Source organism: Peromyscus maniculatus, chromosome 12, assembly GCF_049852395.1.
Source record: "Peromyscus maniculatus bairdii isolate BWxNUB_F1_BW_parent chromosome 12, HU_Pman_BW_mat_3.1, whole genome shotgun sequence".
NCBI classification, from domain to species: Eukaryota; Metazoa; Chordata; class Mammalia; order Rodentia; family Cricetidae; genus Peromyscus; species Peromyscus maniculatus.
In genome coordinates, this window is record NC_134863.1 from 15,791,989 (window position 1) to 15,815,319 (window position 23,331).

Consider the following 23,331-nt stretch of genomic DNA (forward strand, 5'->3'; position numbering starts at 1 on the left):
CAGTTCGTGTATTTTCTTTTTTAAGCTGTAAGAACAGAGCAAGCTTTCTGGTTTTGGGGCAGGGCAGGGTTGGGAAGTAAATCTTAAAACTCCAAAGGTTCATTTCTTTGAACAAAGGACAGGAAGTTGCCCTGATTGCCACTGTTGCTCAAGGCTTATCAACCACAACCTTCCAGGAACTGGGGCTAGTAGTCACTTCAGTGGGTGGTCGGGTCATCTGCCCAGGTCTAACTTGGTTCTGAGCTCACAGCGCCCGAGCTTGAGTCCTGCCTGGAGGCGGAAACCCAGCTGGGAGCAGAGAATGGGATCTGCTCCTAGATCTGCTCAGCGCACGGCTGGGTCAGGTCCCAGCTCCTGAGAGCTTCGGCGCTCTCACGTGTGGGAAGTGAACCGAAGTTGTACTCCACCATCCCGTAGGAGTCCTGCTGGAGTCCTGGGCGGGGCTCCGACGAGGCTCTCGGGGTGGAGGGAGTGGGGGTGAGGGGGTGTTCCACGGCAGGATCTCCTCTCCCCGTTCCAGCTCAGCTTTCCAATTTGTCGCCTGCAGAGCCGACCCAAGTGTGCCGGTTTCTCGACTTCCTCCTGCATCTCCTTCCTCTTCCTCCAGTGGAGGCAGATCCCTCTTTCCCTTCCTCTTCCCATGCTCCCTGCAACCCCCGCGTCCCCTCCTCCAGGAAGTGCACTGCCCAGGGTCGCCCACCTCGAGCGGGCGCTGCCCGCCGCGCCCCCTCCCCGCCCGGCTACTGCAGCGGCCCCGCGGGCACACGCCTCCCCATACCTTACATGGACAAATGCGTGCAGGCAAAGTCAGGAATTCAGGCCCCTGACGTCAGCCTCCAGCGCTCAGGGCACCGCACGGGAGACCGCGGGGAGGGGGGTGGGGAGGAAGGAGGGGGAGAGCACCAACCAGCAGCCGCTCCCGGCCTGCCGAAGTTTCACTTTTTGTCTGTGGGTTCGCTCCCGGGCCCCGCTCCAGCTTGCCCCGGGAATAAGTAGCATTAGCGGCGGGAAGAGCCGGCCGCTTGCAAGGTAAGGGCCGGCGGCGGGGGGCCGGGCACGGGGGAGGGCGCGGGCCGGGCGGAGCGGGCCGCTGCGGGCCGCGGGCCGGGCCGGGACAATGGGAGGGGGAGTGCCCGGCACCTCCTCCTCCTCCGCCCGAGCCTCCGCCTCCAGCCGTCGCGGCCGCCGCTGCCCCGTCCGCCTCCTCCCCCAGGTATAGTAGCAGCGAAGGCTTCCTCCCTCCCGCAGCCTCGGCCCGCGGGCGCCGCTCGAACCCCCCGATCTCTCCCCCCACCCCCGGGGCGGGCCGCTGCGGTGGCGGGAGCGCGGGACCGCCCTGCTCCGCCCCGGCCGCCGCGGAAGTGCGGGTTCCTGGGCCGGGAAGCGGGGGGGGGGGGGGTGCACGGCGTGGGGGAGGGGCGGGGTTGCGGGCGCCCTCCGCGCGCCCCGGGGCCCGGGGCCTTTCTGGGGTGCCCAGGGGGGCGGGGCCGCGCCCGTCGGCTTCGAGCTTTCGCGGAATCCCAGTTGTCACCGCGGAAAGGGCCTTTTAGGGACCCAGCGACTCGAGAGAGCCTTCCCATTTTACAGCCCGGGCTGGCGAGGCTGGCGAGGCACCGGGGAGGCGGGCTTTCCTGGAAGTCATTCCTGGAAGGTGGAGCCCTGGTTAAGAGCGGTGGCTCCGGACCCCCCACCGCCTTTTTTTTTTTTTTGTAAGAGGTTCTGGAGCCTCCACTGTTTTCAAGCACTGTAGGTTGGTTACTCGAGACCAGACTTTGCCCTCAGGGAGAGCTCCCTGGAACGCGGGAGCCAAACCTGACCCCAAGTAGGAAGGGACCAGATGCTGGGGAGAACGCGAAGATCAGGTTTTTAAGGGGGAGAGGGGGTCCTCGGGAAGGAGCTTCATAGTTTGGTCTCCCTGAAGGGACCCGAAGTGGTCCTGGATGGGTGTGTGTGTGTGTGTGTGTGTGATGGACTGTTTTGAAGGGTAGGGACTTTTCTTGAGTAAGAAAGGCAAGGCCTTCCTTGTCAGGGAGGCCACTGCAGACCAGAGAAAGCTAAGTGAGGGTGGATAGTGGACATGGCGTTCGTTGGCGGCTTGGGGGTACTTGGAGTGTGACTGGAGACCATGCCAGTGGAGTTGTGGCTGGGGTACTTGGACGGGGCAGTGTATGGTGTCTCTAGCCGCTTTTCTGTTTAGGAAGGGGGTCCACTGCTTCCCCTCCCCCACAAGGAAGGCCTAGCAGGACCTCCCCGTCGATCCCTTCTGGCTTTCTCAATAGACTTTTCATCTCTTTTTGTTTCTGTACCCCCTCCTCCCGCCCCCCCCCCCTTTTGCCATCTTGCCTCTGCACTACAACTGTCTCTCAAAGGTGTTAGTGACTTAATGGTTCACTGTCCCCCCCTCTCCCTCCTCTGCACAAGCAAGTTTTCAGAAAACCTCGAGGGGAGGAGAGGGAGAGTGTATGTGGCTGCTGCAGGGTAAATTGACCTCTCTCGGACCTCTTTTCTCATTTTTACAAGTAGGGGAACAAACCCAGATCCACAGAAGTTGAGTGCCAGCCCTGTGGTCTCTGGTGGATAATGGTGGATTGAGGTGGGGGGAGTGTGGGGAGGTACAGAAACCCAGTAAGATGCTTGCTGTCCCAAGAGTCTCCTGGTGAGGTTCTTGCCAGCACCGAGGGGCATTTAAAGAGGACATGATGTATCTAGCATGTCATCTTGGGAAGGTGGGCTGTGGAGTCCAGAAGGCTGTCTAGTGAGGACTAGCTGTGTGAAGGGTAGGGGGACATGCCAGGGGCCCCCGAGGCTGGGACCCTGCCTTGTTTTGCATCTTCTGACCATCTTCTCCTTCCTCTCTCCTTTCCCAACCCCTCTCCTCCCAATTCCTTGTAAGCAGCTCTGGCCTGGGGTAGGGAATAGGCAGTGGGCAGGGAGCAAGTTCTTGAATTGATAATTATTGCTGGGATTGAGTAGCGCCCTTCATGGAGAGACATTCTGGCCAGGAGGCCATTCCTCCGAGAGGGTAGGCATTTCCAGGCAGTGATAGGTAGGAGAGGAGACTTGGTTCTGAGAGGCTTTAGGAATGTCAGGCTATATGCCTTTTGAGGGTTTTGAGCAGGCAGGAACATGACTGAGAGAACTGGCGTTGAGAAACCTCCTGCTGCCCAGTTTCAGTGAGAGAGGTGATAATTTGGCTTAAGAAAATGATCATGGGTTGTTTCATTTGCTTGGCATGCGTAGCTGAACACCTATTATGCACCACAGTCAAACGTGGAAATTGTATGGCAGGTTCTTATTTTTATTAGGTAAATTCTAAGCTACACGTGTCTTTTTCATGTTTTCATACCACTGACATGTGATTGTCTTTTAATCATAGATGTGTCCCAGTTGAACAGGTTTCTATTCTAAAGTTGATAATGATACACGTCTTACAGTCACTGTTTTCAATTTGATAAAATTTGGTTGCCATTGGGTCTTTTATAAATGTATAGTACTTTTGCATTTTTATAAAAAATACTTTTCCATCAAATATTCTGCATAAGTTTCTGGAGAAGTACGCATGGTGACAGTCCCATCTCCACCTTAACTCTTTCCTTGAGGTTACAGAGCTAATTCGAGGTGTACACAAAACTGTTAATTCCAAACTTGGGGTTCTTGGTGGGCACTTGTAACTTTACCCTGCTGTGGAGCCAGCATGGGTTAATTGGTGCTGGAGCAGGGGCACACTGGCTTTGATTTCAGAACTCTGGTTTATATGCTGGGGAGATGGGGCCCAGTACACCAAGGACAGTATAACTTATAAGGGCTGGGAGCCCACTGCAGGGTAACTTGGCAGAGACTGGAAATGCAGGAAGGAGACCCAGTGTGGAAAGCATGCCTCTGACCCGGTCCCCATAGACCAGAGAGACACTGAGCGGGCTGCTGGGAGCACAAGTTGAGGAGGGCATCCTTCCTGTGCCCAGAGGAGCACCAGGTGTGTGTGAGGGTGGAGAAGCTTGGCGGGTGTGGTCAGGGTTTTGGCTACTCAGAGGCTGGAAAAGACCAGCCTCTGGGAAGTAACCCACCATAGAAGGGAGGTGCCTGAACTGAATCTCCAGGACTAAGAAAGAGAAATATAAGTGCAGGAAGGAAGGAGTGAGATGGAGGCTGCTGGACAAAGGAGCCTCTGTGCAGGTGCTGGGAACAGGGTGGTTTGTTTTGGCTGTGTTTGGAAGGGTCAGAGTGTTTGTGGAGGTTCAGAGAACAACTCTGTGGAGTCTGTTGGGTTCCACAAACTCAAGCACCATGTTTCTGTTTGTACTGCAAGTGCCTTTGCCTACTAAGCCTGAGAGGACCTTTTTTTTTCAAAGTATAATTTATATTTGTCTTGCAGCTGTGGGGGCCATTAATCAATCCTATTGAGGGTCATGATTCACAGGAGAACAAGGCTGGGCAGGGGCCTCTGGGAGCTTCGCTGTGGGATTGACTGTAGGCAGAAGGCACAAGAACACTCTTCATAAGTGGATGAGTGAACTTGAGACTTTGACCCAGCACAGTAAGGAGGGCCTCAGAGCTCGAGTTGTGTGCATTGGTGGGTGGGGACGTTTCCTGGAATATGGCTTTGGAATGCAGGGCCTTGCCTAAACTCACTGGAGGTGAGGAAGTGGGGAGGGTAGGGGTCGAGCGTGCACGGAGAAAGTGGTTGTTGCTGCTCCAGGTGTGAAGGTTGAATGTGGGCCGAAGTCTGTCAGCCTGAAGGTGCATATGAAGTACAGGACGTGAGGGTGAGCGGAGGGGCAGTGGGAAGTATGCTGTGGAGTCTGCTGTAGCTGCCTCAAGGCTTGTCCTGTTCCTAACATAGATCCCAGGAATGAGATTGGTCACTAGCTGAGGGCTAAAGGCTGTAAGGCTTGGAAGAGAGCCGTAAAGCTGAGGCTAGAGAGTGTTTATCTTCCTAGCCTTTCTAGGTAGCAAGATAATTTCAAAGTTTTGAATGATTAGCGTATACTCATGTAATTACCACATTGATTCCCTAAGATTTATGATTGCTGTGGCTTGGGTGTGGTTTGTCCCTCGAAGACTTGTGTGTCGAAGGCTTGGTTCTCGAGTATGTACAGTATTATAGTGGGACTTTTAGAGGTGAGGCCTAGTGGGTTGGTCTTTAGATCATTAAGGGAGTGTCCTTTAAAAGGGATTTTTTTTCAAAACCTAACTTGAGTAGGTAGTTACAGAACAGTGAGCCTGATTCCTGATTGGCTCTTTGTTTTCCTGTTGGGTGACGCGATTTTTTTCTCCTGTGGACACTTCTGTGATTTTTGTGGCATCCTTTAAGCCTTCATCAGAGCAGAGGTGATAGTGGTGATGTGCCTTGAGCGTCTAGGAACCCTGGGTTAAGTAAGCCTCCTCCTTTCGTCACTGTGGTCCCCAGTTTCAGGTATTAGGTTATGAGGACTAACATTGGCCGGTATGATGACTGTCAGTCTCATTTTCCAGATGAGAAAATGAGTTTGGTGACACGTGGTTGCCCAGCTAAGTGGCATGTTTTGTGCTAAGCACTTGCCTGGTCTGTGGCCTCCTAACTGGACACTGTTGTCCCTGTCCACAATCAAGAAAACCTGAGGTCCGTAGTATTTTCAGTGCACGTGACCTGGACCTTGGGTTTGCTCCTGAGGATGAACCCTGGGCAAGTGGACTTCTTGGTTCCATGCTGGTGTTACCACGGACCCGATCAGTCTGCTAGCACATTGCCATGCCTCCTTCCACGGCAGATTGTGTGGAAATGGAGCCAGCAAGCTAATGCTCCTTTCAGTGTGCCTCCCCTCCCAAGCCTTTGTAGTGATCTGGTTTCCACGCACCCAATAGAGAGGTAGTTGGGGCAATAAGAAAGTGATCCAATATTGGGGAGATTGCTTTTCTGTCATTTCTCTGGCCTTATGGCTCCTCCAGAGGATCCTGGGTGTCCTCTGGTAGTTATAAACTGTATCCTTCCTGTTGGCTCCTGCCCTTCCATAGGCTACGACCCTTTAGAAATAAACAGTCCTGGCTCTTGACTGAAAGGGATCATGTGCTGCCTTTGGCCGCCTTCCTTCCTCAGGTACATAGTTTGTATTTTCTGACTCAGAGATAAAAGTCCTATCTTGGCTGGTTTGCCTGGAGCTGTGATTAAAACACCTCGATGGGCGCAACTTAAGGAAGTGTTTGGTTTCGGATCACAGTTAGAGGGTTAGGTCCACCACAGTGGTGAAGTCCCCCACGGTGGCAGGGACACGAGGCAGCTGGTCACATTGCATCCACATTCAGTAAGTAGTGAGAGAGATGCAGGCTTTGGTTTGGCTGGCTTTCTTGGCTTTGCTCAGTCTCGGACCCCAGCGCATTGAAGGGTACCACCGAGATTTGTGGGGGTTGTCTTCCCATCTCAGTTTACCTGATCAAGGTAATATCTCACAGGTGTGATGGAGCCTCCCTGCCTAGATTTTCTAGATCTTGTCCAGTTGACAGTATATAAGCTTTTATCATGGAAGAAAGACAGACCCCTGCCCCAGCGCCTAGTATGGAACCTGGCAAAATGAATAAAACTTTGTTTTTTCCCCCTCATTCTTGAGTACCCCTTATCTCTGATATTCTAAAGTAACTGTTAAGTAAATAGAATGTTTATAATATAAAGATAGCCACTTCACAGGACAGGTTTGCTTTTTCTACCTCTGCTCTGCTTTGACTGTCTTTTTGAGACAGTCTCATGCCACCAAGGATAGGATTGAACTCACTATGTAGCTGAAGATGGTCTTGACCTCTTCTTTATCCCCCTGCCTCAGCCTCCCTAGTGCTGGGATTACAGGTGTTTGCCGCTAGACCTCTTCTTTACCTTAGACCGTCTTCACAGGCTGGAGATGCAACTCAGTGGTAGAGCACTTCCTAGCAGTTGTCAGACTCGGGGCTCAATCCTCAGCAAGAAGGGCAGCTTCTCGAGGTTTGTAAGAGGGTCTGCGTTATACATGGCTGCCTTCACAGTACCTGGAAGAGTGTCTGGAATGTGATGGCTGTTCTGGAAGATTGCTGCCCGAAGAGGGGGTGCCATTGATTACTGCAACCATAGGATGCAGGTTTGGGGAAGGACCAGTGTTTTGACTGCCTAGAGCCTGGGGCATGCAGAGACCTGGAATGGGATTGAGAATTGTCTGTACCTACTACAGGTGGCATTGGCCAGTCAGGTCACAGGACTAGGGAATGGGAATGAGTGGGGTTTGCTGGCTTATCCATGATAAAGAATTATTGCGGGGGTAATTCCTCTTGTGGTTGGTTATTCTTGAATGCTCTTCTGCTTTTTGAATGTACCCCTCTGTTTCCTTCCCTGATAGGCATAGACTCAGTCTTTGTAAACCTTTTTCTCAATATCAAAGATCAAAATCCACTTTGTGCCATGAAGGAATTTCTAGATTTTTTTTTTTGCTACTTTTACCCTCTGTACCCCATGATAGGTATGATAGTTAATAGCTTCTATCTTGTATTAAGTTCAGTACATGGGTCCTGTGTGATGACCACATCAGGCAGAAATGCGGCATGCTGACTTATAGGGAAGACTAAGATGTAAGTCTGTGCTTCCGAGGAGAGAGAGAGCAAAGTAGGGCAGGCTAAGGCCCCAGTGAAGTGAAGAGAAATCAGCCAGAGGGAGCACTCAGAAAGGCGTGGCCCATCACCTGGAATCCCAGCGAAGATTATGGCAAAGAAGACCTTTGTGCTGGACTTTGAGGAGTGACTAAGCATTCTCATCATGGAGACAGAAAAACTTGTCAGGCAGGGGAGTTTTAAACTCTCTGTCATTGTTATTTTTTCGTTGGTGTGTGTGTACATACGTGTGCAAGTGTGGAGGGCAGAGGACAGAGGAGCAACGTGGGAGACCTGAATCTTCCCTTCTGTAGCATAGGTCCACAGGGTTTGAACTCAGGCTCGGCAGCAGGTGCTCTTACCAGCTGATCCGCCTTCTCACCGGCCCCTAGGCAGAGTGACGTTAGACTGTGTACCCCAGCCTGAGACCTAGGGGTGTTGGGGCAACACAAAAGTGGTGGGTTTAGAGATCCCCGTGAGTGATGGGAGTGGCCAGGGAAGAGTAGAGGGTAAAGTCTGTAAGCTGAGCTGACGAGTCTGCAGAGGGCGTCGTGGAGGGGCTTCTATTATAGGTGGTTGGATCCATGCTTTGCCCAGCTTTGGTGGTGTAGTGGTAGCAGGTCAAGACTAGATAGACTCTGGGACCCAGCCTAGGAGGCTGCTGAGGTGTTCCAGGCCAGAGGAGGTGGCCTTGAACTTATTAGTGTAGAAGGAGAGGGAACAGCGGATTCTGGAAGCTGATAGAGTACTGTCAAATTGCTTAGTTCCTGCTCTTCTCTCACTTGCCAGCTTCTTGGTCTTGACTGAGAAAACTCTTTCGTGGATACTAAAGCTCACAGGCAGTAGGAGAAGCCCAAGCTGGCCGCGAGGGCCTACCTTCCAACTAAGTGTGGGCAGCCTCTGACATCACAGATGATGAAACACGATGTCACACAGGTGAGACAGGAAAGGTGCAGATTTGCTCAGTCGCCCTGGGCTCTTATTCCCACGGAGGCCTTTCCTTTAAGGTCTTTGAATACTCAGTTTGCTCGGTAGGGGACCCGAATACCACCCCCCTACGCTTGGAGATCACTGTGTCTGTCTCAGGCTTGAAACTTTTACTTTGAACTTGGAAAGCAGTGTGGTTACGGTGGTGGTTCAGTTCCGGTCAGTGTGGTTTGGGATTTACTCACCTTACTGCTGTCGATGCCTGCTACTGGCTGGCAAGGACCAGACTCCCAAATCTCTGCTAGCTTCCACAATTCTTTTCTTTCTTATTTATTTATTTTTTTTTTCCCGAGACAGGGTCTATCCATGTAGTTTTGGTGCCTGTCCTGGAACTCACTCTGTAGATCAGCCTGGCCTCGAACTCACAGAGATCTGCCTGGCTCTGCCTCCGGAGTGCTGGGATTAAAGGCATGTGCCACCACCGCCCGGCAGCTTCCACGATTCTTGAGACAGCCCTTGTCATCATCATTCTCCACCATTCAAGTCTTTATTTATTTATTTTTTAAAAAAATAGGGTCTCATCATATAGGGCTAGCTGGACCAGCCAGGCCTCCAACTTGCAGCGATCCTCCTGCCTCTGTCTCTCTAGTGCAGAGATGAAAGGTGCAGACCACCATTCTGGGGTGCATGAACACTCTTCCTTGTCTCTTTAAGCCTGCCTATCCCGACTTCTCTCTCCAAGCCCATTAGTCTTTCATTGTCTTCAATAGCGCTTGTTACGTGGTCAGTGTATTTTATAATCATTTTTATTACTGAGTTTCCTGGTTGCAACTCAAGAGCTATGTTGGTAAGATCTGTCTTGTCTGGCGGAGAGTGGGTAAGAAGTCCCGGGTGAAGAAACCTTCCCACTGAGGCACAGGGCTTTGAGTGGCAGGGTAGGAATTTTGGAGTCATGCCCAAGACTTCTTCTTCTGTCTTGCCCTCTAAGCTCTTCGTGTGAACACGAGATAATTGTTGTGAATGCCCTTGCTGCAGGTGTGCGGGCAGGGAGCAGTGACTTCACTGGGACTGTGATTTCATGGCAGTGCCAGCGGCGCGCGTGGGGCTTTGCAAGCCGAGGTGGAAGGTGACACTTGTGCCTGCTGAGCCCCGAGGTCTGGGTCTTCGTGGGCTGTCACTTTGACAGCGCCGTCACCAGTGGCTCTTGCTGAAGGGAAAACAAAACGTGCCTGTGAGCCACTCATAGCTTCAGTGATCTTCAGTTAGTTCTGGAACATTCCCGAGCTTCAGTCACTTTCAAAGGGATCGTATGATGGATCAGAACGCACTTGGTGAAGATCAGAGGGATGCTCGTGACCGTGCTTCATGAGCGCTGATGGGGGAGGGGGTCTGTGTCGTTCACCTGACGGATATCTTGCGAGGACCTAGATCTCTGTCTGGTGCCCAGATCCGTGTGGCCAGTTCAGGGTGTCCAGCATGGCTTCTGGCACCTGTGGTGACACTCTCCTGATGTGAAGAGATGGCGTTTCGATGCTGGCACCGCCATGATCAAGTCCTACTTGTACCATTTAACAGGGGGACTTTCTCCGTGCATGACTTTGGGACCTCTTGCTAATGAGAGCGCCACCGTGAGAAGTGCCACATGCTCTGACATTCTCAGTGAGTGAGGGCTTCAGACGTTCTCAGCTATTTCCAGCTGTGCAGAACGTTCAGAGAACAGCCGGGCACTGCCCTTCCTTCCGCCATGACTGCCCTGCCCTGGCCTGGGTTTCATTTGTGTTCTGTTTGCGTCTTTCTAGCCATGGTGGCATTTTCTTCTGTAGTCACTGACTGTGATGGGTCTCACGCCACTCCAGGACTGCTCGGTAGTTGAAACAGGAAGTTATCATTGGAGGGTTGATCCAGGCTTTCTGCAGCATCTTGTGTGACACATAAACTAGATGATCGGGCCAGGCCAGGTCACTGACCCTTGGTGTCTCAGCTCTCGGCATGGAATCTTCTCTGCTGAAGCTGGTCCCTGTGTGTCTTCGTCACTCGGTCTGGTAGCTCCCAGGTCAGTGCCATCCTGCAGAGAGCCTTGGGGGCAGAGAGGGAATAGTCAGGTGCATGTGAAGTGCTTCCCAAATAGCTGAGGTTACAGCCTGGTGCCATCAGGCCTGGCTGAAACAGTGTTTTTTTGGACATCAAAAGATCTCTGTCTTTAAGGTTCGCCTCAATTTTCTTACATCTAAAAACATCTGCAGCGAGCTAGGGAGTTGATTCACCATGTAAAGTACCTGCTCTGACCTCTGTATGTGTGCTGCAGCATGCAAGCATGTGTGTGCACACACACAACAGATACATAAATAAGAAAATAAAGAAGTAAATGTAATAGATTTAAAAGCAGGTCCGCAACAGCGCCAGCTGCCCCAGGGGTGAAGCAGCCATTGTTTCTGGCTGCCCTGTTTCTCCTTCTGCCCTTCCTCCTCTTCTTCTCAGTGGTGCGCCGATTCGGAGGGTCACTTATAGGTCATTCTACCTCCATGTGAAGATGGAAGGAGGCCTTGTAAGTGGTGTGCATAATGCCTGACCTAAATTAAGGACTCAGCAAACATCTGCTGTCTTGTCTCGGGTGAGGCTAGGCACCCACGGCACACGGTTGAATGGTTTGCATTGGGAAAGGCCGGGTTTCCGAATGTTTGAAGGAGATGGATGTCAAGATTGTAACCACTTCGTTCATTCGGCTGGCTAAAAGCACCTTACCTAGAAAATGCTGTGGGGGCTGTGGAGGAGGCCTGCCCGGGAGTGCTGGGCTTGTTGAGACATTGGAGGACAGGAAGGCTTAATTGCTCTGGCTACTCAGAGCTAAGAAAGATTGATTCTCTCTTTGTGTGCTAATTTAGCCGAGTTCCTGGATCTGTGATTTTCCCGTGCTGTGGCCCATCTTGATAATGCTCTCTAACTGGGACTGTGGAAGCCCAGCTGTCATAGCTAAGGGCCAGGCGGTCACAGTGTTACCCACACCTACTGTGTCTAGTGAGTTTCCACTCAGTTCCGCCTTGTGTACCTTCCAGGAAGAAAACAATTTTGTTGGCACCTGGATCTTCTGTCTTGTTCGATCACTTTCAGGGACTGTAGAAAGGTGTGGTCACCCAGAGGGCAAGGTGTTCTCTGACTCATGGGAAAGATAAACTCTGTGGTGACCAGGCAGGTAAGTGGCACCTTTTCTTAGACTGAGGTGAAAGGGAGGTCACCGCCTAGCAGTTTGTCATTTCTACCCCAACAGTCTTTTTTTTTTTCTTCCTTGCCTGGAGGTTAGCCAGTTCACTTGGAGAGGGTTAGTCTTGGCAGTTGGACAGGACCCTGAAAGTATGATGCTGCATTTACCCATCAGTCTGACCCATTTGGATATTCATTTGTTCAACCGCATGTAGGGACCTTACAGATATACGAATATCCCCGTTACTGTGGTCAAACACCGTGACTAAAGCAGCTTGCGGAGGAAAGGTATGTGGCTTATTCTTCCCGGTCACAGTCTGTCACTGAGGGAAGACAGGAACTTGAGGCAGGAACTGAAGCTGAGGCCGTGGAGGAATGCTGTTCAGGGACGCTTGCTCAGTCAGCTTTCTTATATGACTCAGGACCATCTGCTAGGGGTGGCCTCCTCCACCCCCCACCATCAGTCACCCATCAAGGAAATGTACCATAGACTTGTCTACAGGCCAATCTTGTAGAGACACTTTTTTTTTTTTAAATTAAGATTTCTTTTTCCCAGATATGCCTAGGTTTGTGTTGACCAGAAACAAAAAGCACAATGGAACTCTGGCATGGCCTTGGGAGTTGGAAGCCTGAGTGCTGAGTGAGTGCCCACCTCTTGGTGATCATAGAAGTTGCCAAGACAGTATGTACATGGGAGGCCGTGGAAGGAAGGGCGTGGGTTCTGGGTCAGCCTGGGCTGTAGCCAGAAAGACCCTATGTTAGAGGGAGAAAGTGCGCATTCATGTAGGTAACATCTGCTGCCTGTGATTTGCTGGCGACTAACTCCAGGGTCCTTTACAGGGAAGTTCTGCCGAGCTGGAAAGATTGTCATGTGAGGGGGCATTGAAGTCGGAGTGGGAATTTGGGGAGCTGGGGAAGAGGGAGAATGTATAGGGGGAAGTAACTTGGGCAGGGACATGAGGTGAGGAACTTCATGGTGTCTGGGAAAATTGGATTTATGGGGGTGGGACTGCGCGGCAGAGCTGACTCGGGGATGGCGGGTGTCAGCACAACTCGGAAGAGCCCTTGTCTTCCTCTACTTATTGCCGTAGAAGGGTGTCTTAGTCAGTGTTCTGTTGCTGTGAGGAGACACCACGACCAAGGAAACTTATAGAAGAACTCATTTAACTGGGGACTGGCTTGTTGTTCCAGAGGGTGAGTCCGAGACCATCATGGTGGGCAGTGTGGTGGCAGGCGGGCAGGCCTGGTGCTGGAGCAGTAGCTGAGAGCTCACATCGGATCCCCAGGTCTCAAGCAAGGAGGGCGACAGGGAGCCTGGCATGGGCTTCTGAAACTTCAGAGCCCATCCACGGTGACACGCCCCCTCAGCCACACCTTCTCATCCACGCTCATCCAAGCCACAAAGGGTGACACATGGAGAGGTGTGGAGAGAAGTGTTCTTAAGGATGACGTCAACCCTTTGCTCTCTTGTACAGATCCCCTGCAACCTGTTCAGTGTGAGCGTGACGGTGTGCTCTTTGGGAGATAATGACTCCAATCCCCGAAGAAAAGTGACAGTTTAGACTGGACTGGTACAGTGAAAATTCAGGCTGTGGTGGTGTGAAGAATGTTCTAGAAGGTCTTTGAGTTCTGCAACCCTTGAGTTTTTTCTTTTTGTTTTTAATTCCTGGGAAAATATATGCTGGGCAATCTTATTTGGTGGAGGTACATTCTCCGTTTGCCTCTCTAGGATTATTTTAGCTAAATACTGACAGAAGTCAGAGCTAAAAGCGGACGATGGGGCTCTGAGAATGGTGGGCCTTGGTTCACACAGCACTGTGAATGAGCCATTCTGGTGCCCATACATCCACATTGATCATCGATGTCTTTGGGGCTTAAGGCCAGTTTGTATGGCCCTGATCAAACATAACTCACAAATACAGTAATGATTCTTTCTTCCCATCACCATTTTTTTTTTTAAGGTTTCAGAGAGTTGTTCTTCACTTGGCAGGGCGCCCTGAGCCTGGCATGGGCTTTTGAAACTTCAGAGCCCACCCCCAGTGACATCCTTCCTCTGACAAGGCCACACCTCCTAATCCTTCCCCAACAGTCCAATCAACAGGGGACCAAGTGTTCCTATATATGAGCCTATGGGGACTGTTATCATTCAAACCCCCACAATTAACTCATTTAAAATCCACATCCTCATCTTCACTGACACAAAAGCCACGGCAGTTCTCTTCCTAGAATCCTTTTCTTTGATCTTTACAGGTCATATTCTTCATTAAAACTCCTCCAAAGCGTTTGTCCTCATTTTTGTGTGTGTCTAATGTTTATTTCCACTTACTATTGTGACGTAAAAAGTATTTATTTCATTGACTGTGTGACAAATTCGTTGAGATCGCTCAGTTCTAGTGTGACTGTTACCCATGTAGATAGGCACTCGACTAGGTTTTACAGTAAAATATAAAAATGAACTGTAACATGTTAAAAATGTAGGGATAGTCATCGGTGTGCAGAGAGAGCTTTTTGTCCCTTCTGAGTGATTTCCTGTAGATAACTATGTCCTTGGCGCTTCTGCTTTCCCTTGTCACATTATCTAATATTTTGTTGTTTTTCCTGTGGGGATGAGGTGGAGGAACTTCAGGGTTAGTTCAGAACTCAGAGGTGTGGATTCGTCATGGCTTGTCGGTTGTTAGCCGTATGACCCGTTCTGGGAACTTATTCCTCGAACCTTCCAGCAGCTCATCTGTAAAAGGGGGGTAAGGGTGCCTGATCTATGATCCGACTGCAGACTGAATGCTACGGTCAGTGTAGTGACAGAGTCTGCCGGAGTTTGCCTCCGAAGAATGTCACCCCTGTGTTTCTCAGTGGGTGCGCCGTCTTCACCATCAGGCACAGGCACCAGGGCCTTCTCTGTAGAGTGTGCCCCATCCTGACTGGTGCAGTTATTGGCACAAAAGTTCCATGTACTTCTTTTACTTTTTATCCAGCCTCTGGAAGAGGACTGATTTGCAGTCATTTGTCGTGTATGAATCACCTTGTTTCTTTATAATGGTGTCACAGGGATTTAATTTTATGACTTGTTTTTACTAAATGAGTATGTAAGAAACAATATCTCACTATGGCTTTAACTTGTGTTTCTTTTTATTTTTCATATTCTTTGTGTGTGTGTGTTACATATGTGTGTATGTAGGACGTGTATGTGTGTGTGTGTGTGTGTGTGTGTGTGTGTGTGTGTGTACACTACAGCGTGGGTGTAGCCATCAAAAGACAACTTTGTGGAATTGGATCTTTGCATCCATTTTTATGTGGCATTGAACTCAGGTAGTCATGCATTGTTGGGAGGCAAGCACCTTTACCTGCTGACCTATTTTTCTGTTCCCAGGATATGTATTTCTTTTAAGTTAGTTCCTTGACAGTTTCATGCACGTATACAATGCATGCATATCATTTTGAGTAATCCTTCCCTCCACCCTCTCATTTCTCTCTTAGCCTTATCAATCCCCCCTCCTTCCCACCTGTCCTTTTCTGAGGTTCATGACTTTTGGTTTTGTTTAGTTTAACCAGAGCCATGTCTGTGATTGTTGGATTGGAAGTCTACATAGGACCTGTTATGGACCTTGACGGGTCCATAACTGAAGGCAGTGATTTCCTTGCTCTTTTAATATAATGGTAAGAAACAGTTCAGCAGTGATAGTTAGCACTGCCCTCCCCTGCTCAAGTCCTTCCTCTATTCATGCCTGATGATTATCAGGTCCATTCATTTGAAGAACCATTCACATGAGCCAGCATTCACAAGGGCTGTGAGTAATGACTGCAAAAATTGTAGTGATCTCAAGCCTGTTCAATTGACAGGTAGAGTGACGTCTAGACGACTGAGTGAGTGAATTATCTGCCGTCATCTGGCTTGCTCCACAGCAGGGTTTATAGTTCATTTGAATATGATTATTTGTTTACTTATTTGTTGGTGGTGCTTGGGATCAAACCTTGGTCTTTGTGCTTACGAGGCATTGCCACCACTGAGTTACTCTTGTAATGTCTGCACACTAATGACCGCAGATAGGTTACTCTGTCCGTGACGCAGGGGACACTGGAGATTTCAGTCTTGTGGGATTAAATTTATCTCCAGGTTGTATCTGCATTAAGGAAACAAGTGTCCATATTCTCGCTTTCGATCTTGTATATAATTCCTCCCTAGGTCTTGTGTGCTTTGATGCATACCCATTCTTTTTGTTTGTTTTATTTTGACAGGTATTTCCCTGTGTGGCCAGGCTGAACTTGAACTTGTGATTTTCCTGCTTCGACCTTCTGAGTGCTGTGATTGTGTGTGTGTGTGTTGCCATATTCTTTTTTTTTTCTTTTTCTTTTTCAAGAGAGGGTTTCTCTGTGTAACTGTCCTGGAACTCACTTTGTAGACCAGGCTGACCTCGAACTCACAGAGATCTGCCTGCCTCTGCCTCCCGAGTGCTGAGATGAAAGGCGTGTGCCACCACTGCCTGGCTGCTTCATTTACTCTTAAATGAATAAAGTCAATAGTAAAACAGGACCAGAAAACAGAAGATTCATAATCCAAGTAGATTGGATTGATTGTGAACCCATTTGGGCATAGTTTTGGTAAATTGGAGGGACAGATGACATATTTTCCCATCAAATAAAATAGTCAATTTAGATTTAATAAGGCAGTTATCATCAGGTAATAAAAATTCAACTAACTTGCCATAACTATCTTGTTTAAAGTCAATTAAGAGCCTCATATTCCTCACTTGCTGGGTGAAATTTAATAGAACTTCAGTTAAGCATTTATTGCTTATTTAATTCAAAATTAAGTTAATCACCACAGTTAGTAACAACCACTGAGTATTTAATTAACATTCAGCAAACTATCTTATTAAGTCTAAATTAGATACAGAAAGGTCTTGTGTAGCCCTATCCATTCTCCTTGTTCTTCCTCCCCCTCCCCCCAGCTGCCCCTGAAGGGCACTCGATGTTCCCGGTCCTTTCCTTTTCTCCGCCGTTCTCCTTTTCTTCTGTTTGACACTCAGCTTGGGTAAAGGAGGAGACAAGGCAGGGGTCTTGATGGGAACTTCTGGTTGACGTAGAGCTGAGAAACTTTTCCTTTGACGCCTTCCCACTCCACTCTTCAAGGAGTAGCGAGTGCCTCCTGTGTGTGTTACTCTTTTAAACACCAGGGAAGAGACAGTGAAGGGCGTCTTGACGTTTTTGGTGTTTCCTCGTCTAACTGAGAGGAGTTGATTCCGTTCATTCATGCAACAAGGATGGGCTGGAGTGAGTAGGGCCCTTTGTGAGGTATTCAGGGGTATGAGACAGGGGTCTGTCCTTAAGGAGGTCCCACAGTCTACAGTGGGAGGTGCTGCGTAGGAAGGTGTCTTAGAATGCTGCTCGTCTCTGAGACCCTGTTTCCCAAAGTGCTAAGCTGTTCTCTGAATCCAGTAGGGGAAAGTCCAAGCTAAGTCAAAGGAAGTGCTTATCTTTACCTGACTTTGCTGGATCCTTAGTAAGCTTGCAAGAGGGTTGTTTTCCTGTGAGTGTATTCCCCTTCTCTCCCCGCGCCGCCAGAATGTTTTGTAGGTGATCTAGTTTGGTTTGGTTGAGCTGGTCTGGATTATGGTTCCTATCTGCCATCTCTCCTAGCCAAGGACAAGTGTGAATTCACTCTAGTTGCCATGATAGATAACCACAAGTCCTGCTGGAGATGATTTCTGACCTCAGAACTAGTGCTGGTGCTGGTGTGATGGAAGGTCAGATTTTCTCAGGTGGGTCTTATCGATGAAGACTGTGGAAGTAGAGTAACTTGCATGGAGCCAAATAATCATTCAGCTGCTGACAGGGTGACATACCTCAGATTAGTTCTTAGGACAGCTTGTATCCGGAGGGCGAGAGGCAGGAGACTGTTGGTACCTAACTCTGAGCAACTGCCATCTGCAGAAGTCATCACCAAGTCTTCTGTAAGGAAGGCATTCTGATTCCTGGGGCAGAGCCTCACCCTTGAGAATCTACAACCTGGCTCGAGAGTCAGTCCTGATGCCTTGGTGGGCAGCTTTATGACTACAAGTCAATTTTTATTTATTCTGTTATGTATCATATCCTCCATCTTTCCATCCCCCCCCAGCTTTTCTTATTCTGCTGAATTTCCTAGGTTTTTTTTCCCCCGAGAGTTTTATCTGTGTGATCATCTTCATTTAAGACCATGTATTCTTTCATATATTCTGTTTTATACTTCACTACAGATAATTCCACCAATGTTCTTTTTACTGGAGACCAGCAGATGGGGAATGCTAGAAGGTATAGAGATAATCTACAAATGTGGCCCACCGTATCTTTGAAGATGTGGCCCCGGGCTGCATTCTTTCGGTCTCTGTAATATTCTTCTAGTTTCCACATGGATATGGAAACAGGTATAGGCAAAAGAGTTGGGAGACTTTTTTTCCTCATTATATTTTTGTGCATGAATATTCCCTTATCAGAGCCTGTTTACCTGTCCATGAAATGTCAGTTTTGGGCTTGATGCACTTAAGGCCCGTTTAGGTTGAAAGGACATTATTTCAAGTGGAAACTGCTGAGTTTTGACATCTACTAAATCAATATAAGCTGTAGTAAACCTATATTGTGGGTCAGACAACATTTTCGAGCTTGGCTCTATGAGGACGCTTGTATAGTGAGCGTAGCTGCATGCCCACACATAGGCTGACGTTCCAGGAATTCCACGCCGCAGTTAGGTCTCATGTACTTATTACTATGTTGCCCTTAGTCACACTCTGTCACCCGGCTTCACTTTCCTTTATCTACTGCTCTCAGTCTTTGTCTCGTTCTTCAGCTTCTGCCCCTGGAAGCTGTCTACTTGGGAAGCTTGTAAAAAGACGAATAGCTGCAGTTTTGGAGGAATCTGGGGGTTTAGGATCTGGCCAGCCACTAGTCCTTCTGAGGTGCTATCAGTTCTTGAGGACCATTATTTATTGAGCGTCATTGTTCAGTGAGTGAGACCAGTGATGTCCCTTAAGTAGCCCATAGTGGAGGTAAGGAGAAAAATCTCTCTTTTTCAGATTGAGCAAGGTATTGTTAGGTACTCCCATGACTTTTCAGTACCTAGCACCATCAGTAATCTGCAAAGCATTACTCTGCATTGCAGACCCCAGAAGATCAAAGAGAACTGTGTTTAATTTCACCGTCTTCTGGAACTGACACCTCAGGAGGGCAGTACCATCAGGCTGGAGGCTGTACTGTGAACTAGGACTCCAAGTTTCCTAGAACAATGTGCCAGGAAAGTCAGGGTAAACGACAAGTGCAGGGATGTGCTTAGATGTGGAAAGGCCACATAATAATAACTGTTTCTCCAGCAGAGATTTTCAGGATTTGTGCGCTTGCCTTAAGAAGCTTTTGGTTGAGTGTGAACATTAAGTGTAGTATTCACACTTCATTCTTTGTGATTAGTCTTCTGTTAGACCTAGATAGATAGGCCACTTGAAAATTCTGGAGGTATTTGGAAAACGTTGGTCTAAATATGTAGCGTCGAAGAGCATGGGTTTCTGAACTACCCTGCCTAGATTTGCATCTGGCTCTACACACGTGTCACAGCTTGTTAATTGAGTCTCCTTAGGCCTCTGTTCCTTCATCCGTAAGATGAGACTCTGAAAACTGGGTCTCTCATTGTTGGCAGCATGCAGGAGTTCATACGTATTAGGCAGTGTTGTTCTGTCTTACCCCTGTTTCTTCTCAGAACATTGATTTGGAAAAGACGAGAGAGCAAGCAGATGAGTGGGGGTCTTTTGTTGTTATTGTTCTCTCAGCAAATAAACGTACAGTTTTCTGGCAAGAAAAGCTGTGAGCAGTGCATCGTGAATTTCCATACACCTTGCCTAGGTGCTCACAGTTTTGATATTGTCTGTTGCTGTTGGGTATTTGTCAAAAGGAAGATGCCGACATGGGTATACTCCTGTGAAGCACATTCCATACTCACTCTGTCTTGACTTCAGGTTCTCCATGAATTTCCTCTTCCTGTCCAAGATGCAGTCCTGGGTACCATGGTACATGTAGTTCTCATCTCTCCCCGGTTAAGAGCGTTTTTAATGCTTGCATTTTCTTTGCTATTGAGAAGATGCTTTGTGGGAAAACCTGGTACAGCTCATAATGTCCGATGAGTAAAGGGGGCTGGCTAAGGATGGAGTGGAATAGGACCCACTTTTCCTCCTGCCCCTCTGTGAAGAGACCCTGGGAAAGCAGTGCATGCCCTTGCTTTTAATGGGAGGAGATGCAGGCTGACAGTGTTAGGGGAAGTTGGAGCCTAGAGGAGGTAACAGGAAGGTGACCTGCAAAGCCTTGAAATATCCACCCTCACAGTACAGCAGTTTTACCTCGTGAGGTGTTCACATCAGCAACAGCTCAGAACACAGTAGCTTCTCAAGAAAAGTTTGCAAAAGAAGCCCCCGAAAGTCTGCACCACCCCTAGAATTTAATTCAAGAAGACTGGGGGAAAGTTGATGAAAAACCAGGAATAGTCATTCATGAGGAAGTCTGTGCTACACGGAGTGGAACCAGCGAGGAGCTGCTGATAAGCAGGGATGTACTGTCTGTTTTATTCCTGGAGGCTTTTATCATACAATACAACCTTATGTGGCAGCCTGATTTTCACACAAATTGGATCCCAAAACTTCTTACAGGAATTAAAAATACAAACTCGTGGGCAGTATGTGTTTTATAAATTACACAAAACAGAAGTGTAAAGGCATGGCGTAGTAAGAACGGTGGAGCCTGGGATGGGCACTAACTAACTTCCTAGAGGGAGGCACGGATGAGGCGGCAGGGCTGGCACGGGAGCCAGGAAGCCTCAGCAGGCGGCAGGTGCACAGCTCTGTGCTCAGTGCCAGCAGAGTTAGAGGAGGGGGTCCTGCAGAGGAGAGTGGGGGCCGAGGGTGGGTGGAAGCTGAACTGCTGGGCAGTAAGTCCTCTGTGTATCTGTTTGTCTTGCTGTTGAAGGGGGCCAGCTGACCTGGAACCTCCATACCATGCCTTTCTCATTCTCATCTTTGTCCCGGCAGGCCCTTAGTTTAAATTACTCTTCCTCTTTGAACCCAAGCTGATCTTCAGGGTGAAGCATGATAATACCATCTCCATAAAGTAAGCCATGATTCCTGTACCCCAAACAGGAAACAGTTATTCCCATGACTGTTTTTTTTTTTTTTTTTTTCTCTTTATCACTGGCACTTTTCATCCTTTCTTGTGGTTGCCCATTGGCCTGTCTCAGTTTTGGCTTTTAAGTTCTTTAGAATATTCCTTCCTGCCTGGGGTTGGGCAGACATACAGTAGACATTTGAAGAATGGCTGCACACAGGCATGGATCGTTCGTTACAAGAGTTGGTGGACATATGGGCAGGTTTGGTGTTGCTCATACTAAACTCAAATTTAGTTCTTTTAGACTAGCGTTTTGCCTTGTTCATATCTATACCTTCTGGTGCCATAATAGCAAGATGTTCATTCATTCACTCGTTTATTCATTCATTCATTCATTCATTCATTCCATGGTAATTTTAGGTAGCAGGTCAAGAGTTGTTGGAATTAGCAGTCCACAGTTTTTTTGTGGTGTATTTTCAGACTTTTAAGCTTTGTCTGGATTGTTTTATTCTTGCTTGTTTTCAGATAGTCTTATGAAGCCCAGGCTGGCCTTGAACTTGTTATGTAGCTGAGGTTGACCTTGAATTCCTTATTCTCTTGCCTCTTTCTCCCTAATGTGGGGTTTACAGGCATACTCTGTCATGTCCTGCTTTGATTATTTTTATTGTTTTGATATGTAAGGATCAAGCAAGAAATGGTTTGTTATGTCTACCTGTACCCTGGCGTACAAAACAAATGCTTTAATTCATTCAGGTGGGCTAGTATTAGAAAAGAGACCACTGGGTTTGCAAAGACTCCACTTCTTATCATTTTAGAGTAATTCCTTATTGACTTACCCCAGGAATAACCCCCCTTACAGATTTTTATAAGATAGTACCTGATGCCTGTGTTTAAAAGGCTGATCCTCCTTCCTTGTGTTTTGATTTTTCTTTTTAAGTACAGTGATAGACTATGTACCGCTGAGGTGGTAAATGGAATAAAGTTCCCTGGAGGAGACCGAGTGTGTCCTATGGTTCTCTGTATTAATCACAGGAGGAAGCTGTCAAATCCAATCACATGAACGGCCCACATGAACGACCCAGCTGACTTGAGTTATACCAGATCAAAGTCAGAGTGGAAGGATTGTGTGTGTGTGTGTGTGTGTGTCTGTGTCTATCTGTGTCGCGCGTGTGGGGGGGTTTGGTGGTGGTGTGTGTGTGTTGGGGGGTTTGTTGTTGGTGTGTATGTGTATGGGGTTTTTGTTGTTTTTGGTGGTGTATGTGGAGGGGTTGTTGTTGGTGGTGGTGTGTGTGTGTGGGGGCGTTGTTGTTGGTGGTGTGTGTGCATGGGTGGTGGTTGGTGGTGGTGGTGTATGTGTGTGGTGGGGGTTGGTGACATCGAGCCGAGGAAGCTTTGGGCACTCTTGAGTGGTAGAGCTGGAAGGATCATGAGACCATGTCTCCAGTTCCTCAGCCACTGGTGAGTTTGCTGGGCCCTCCACTCCTCCCCTGAAGCCTCTGACATGGTAATTAGGTAGAGCTCATTGTTGGGATTTCTGACAGGCTCATGGCCCCTCCAGTGCTGATGAGAACTGCTGATCTAATCCAGCTTTTGGTCCCTTCCCCCTTTCTTACTAAAAATAAAGATGGAGAAACTAGACCCTGAAGTTTTGTGGAAAGGACTGGCCTGACTGGATTACACCCTACTGTCACCTGTGATAGTCAAGGAGTGATATCAATCCTAGCTCCCCCTCAGGCTCAGAAATCAGTTTCGTTAACATTACTCAGTCTGGTTGTCTTTCCAGGGCCTTCTGTTTGGTTCTCTCCAAGTAGATGTTTAAATGGACTTAACCTGGCACTGAGTTGCATTTGGATTTGTGTTTGAACTAAAGTTTATAAAGCACTGTGGTGACCTAGCATAGACTATGAGTCAGACTGCCAGTAATTAGTTTTGAAATTTATTTTTTCAAATTAAAAAAAAATTTAATTAATTTATTTTACATCACAACTGCAGGCCCCCCCCCCCCACTCCCTCTCACTGCCTCCCTTCTGCAGTTTCTAACCTAACAGCAAGGGTAATCTTACCCTCCCATGGGTGCAGGTAGAGGCCTGGGCAGGTTCCTTCCTTTACTGAGCACCAGTCACTTCTAATATTTGGACCCACCTCCTTATGCACAGGTGGATTCCTGGAAGGTGCAGCAGGAAGAGAAAACTAGGCTTTAGTGAGAGAAACTCAACATTGGGAATTAAGAGTGCTGAGATCAAGCTCAGGTTCGGTCCTGGACAAGCACCCCTCTGAACGGTAGTGTGGAGTGGGTGGGCACAGAGACCAGACAGTAGCACAGTAAACAAGAGGCAGGACGGGAAACGGGCAGAGGTAGCGATCTTGACCTTTTAGTTGTGAACCTTAGCCTTTTAATGGTGGAGCTGTGTCTCTGGCCTGAGGATCACCAGGTACGATGGGGTATCAGACTGATGAGGCATTACTCTGATGGAGAAAGACCCTGGTAGAAGGCCTGGGCACCCAAACCTTGGCATC

The 23,331-nt window shown here is 48.6% G+C and overlaps 1 protein-coding gene across 13 annotated transcripts in view; it reads left to right on the forward strand.

The window, feature by feature from the left end:
- The first annotated feature begins 867 nt into the window (after positions 1 to 867).
- Lpp (LIM domain containing preferred translocation partner in lipoma) overlaps positions 868 to 23,331 on the forward strand; it is a 602,788-nt gene continuing 580,324 nt past the window's right edge. For 6 of the 13 annotated variants that reach the window (XM_076548644.1, XM_076548640.1, XM_076548641.1 and 3 more), the window contains exon 1: positions 869 to 1,029. The gene's annotated coding sequence lies outside the window, so the exon portion shown is untranslated. Of the gene's footprint in view, positions 1,030 to 1,157; positions 1,214 to 1,753; positions 1,863 to 4,659; positions 4,764 to 8,357; positions 8,518 to 23,331 lie in introns of those variants that run through there. The other 7 variants (XM_042259107.2, XM_076548645.1, XM_076548634.1 and 4 more) reach the window with 6 other exon arrangements.